Source organism: Nanorana parkeri, unplaced genomic scaffold, assembly GCF_000935625.1.
Source record: "Nanorana parkeri isolate BGI_ZX_2015 unplaced genomic scaffold, ASM93562v1 scaffold3621, whole genome shotgun sequence".
In the NCBI taxonomy this organism is placed as follows: domain Eukaryota; kingdom Metazoa; phylum Chordata; class Amphibia; order Anura; family Dicroglossidae; genus Nanorana; species Nanorana parkeri.
The window spans coordinates 33491-35269 of record NW_017309889.1 but is presented as its reverse complement, the minus strand read 5'-3'; the positions used below and the strand labels follow the sequence as shown (position 1 = coordinate 35269).

Genomic DNA, 1779 nt, shown 5'->3' with positions numbered 1-1779 from the left:
TAGATAGGCAGAGCCAGCTGTCACTCACGCAGCTGGGTGGATCCAGACAGTAATGTCGGGATCCGCTCCGGCTGCGGCGTCTCAGTATACCGCGAGCTGTAGCTCCCTATATACTGAGCCTAGGGTGACGGGAGGACGCTAGTTTGTGTCCTCCCGTTACCCTAAGGAGAACTATGGGGAGAGGCCCTGACCTCATAGTTCTCCTTTAAGAGTGCAACTCATTTTGACAGTTACAGTATTAAGAAGCTGGCACCTCAGAAGAACCTTTTCATCTTTGTCTACCCGTAAGCCTTTGTATTCCAAACCCTCAGACAATCCTACTTTAGCATGAGGGTGCGCCCCCACTTTCCAGGTCTATTACCCTTTGCAGACACTTGGACAGCCCGCCCGGGGGGTGGGGAGGGGGGGGGTTTCAAGGGCTACAAGCTATAGTTTCGATTTCAGCCCCCTCCTTGGTTCATGACTTCCAACCTGCCTGTATCAGCACACAGATTACCATAGCTCAGGTCTTCTGCAGGAGAGTGTCCATGTGGCAGAAAGCTTTTAGAGGTTCTACTTCAACCCGTTCACAGACCCCCAAACCACAAGCGGGCACCGGCCTCGTCTTAGATCTCAAGGCTCCAAATGTCTTCATTGAGGCCCAGAAATTCTGCATGGAATCGATCAGGTCTGTCGTAGCCCCCCCCCCATTAAGGAGACTTTCTGGCCTCTGTAGACATCAAGGAAACGTTCTTGCATGTCCATGCGGTTCCTGCACTTTCCTGTTCTCTGAACCTCCAGTTTGGGGGCCTTGCCATTCAATCTATCTTTTGCACACCGAGGTGCTGGCCGGCCGTGCTGCACTTGGCGTATTCCCATTGTGAGATATCTAGACCACCTCCAGCTGAGGGAACAGACCAGACAAGGTAGGCTGAACCATGCAGAGGTTTGAATGGACACGGAACCTTCAGGAAACAACGCTGAAACCGTCTCATCGCTCGGAATACCTGCGTCCAGTCTTGGGCATAGCGTAAGCTAGATTTACCGCTCCCCAGAAGAAACTTCAAACGTTCCCCCTCCCAGACTTCTACTCCTCGTGGCCGCTGTTGGCTCCTCCCAGGCAGGTCCCATTTGTCCAGTTTCACTGCAAATCCCTAAAACACATTCTGTCGTTTGGGTCAAGTCAGTCTAGTCCATGGAGGCCAGCTTGTTGTGCTGGGGGGAAGTTCTGGGCACCCTGACCATTCATGGATCTTACTCGCAGAGGAATTTTGCCTCCTGATCAACATTCTGGAACTTCTGGCAGTTTGGTTGTCCCTGCAACGCTGTACCTCCTAAACCCCGACTCAGTCTGGCACTGCCATGGCAATGACGTTCATCAACCATCGGGGAGGAGCCACAAGTCTTGTCGCGGCAAAAGAAGTGTGGGCAGAACTTCATATTACTGCCTTGTCCATTGTTTACATCCCATGCATGGACAGTTGGCAGGCAGACTCCCTTAGCCAGCAGCACCTAGTGATCCCTAGACCCAGCGTTGTCTCAGGACCTGTGTGATAGATGGGGGATACTGGATGTGGACCTCCTGGCCTCCAGGTTCATCAACCAACTAGAAAGGTTTGTTTCCAGGTACAGAGATCCTCTAGCCCAGGCCTTCTTAAACCTTCTCCACTCATGACCCTTTTTTGGCCGAGGACATTTTTACGTGACCCCAGCGTCTGGTGGTGTCGCTCCCCTCTTTCCCTCCCCAACGTCAGTCGGTGTCTCCCCCCCTCCACCTAGCATCGGGCAGTGTCTCTCTCC

General features: G+C 53.0%; 1 protein-coding gene across 1 annotated transcript in view; it reads left to right on the top strand.

Moving 5' to 3' along the window:
- CYHR1 (cysteine and histidine rich 1) overlaps positions 1-1779 on the top strand; it is a 9025-nt gene that overhangs the window by 1720 nt on the left and 5526 nt on the right. The window lies entirely within an intron of this gene.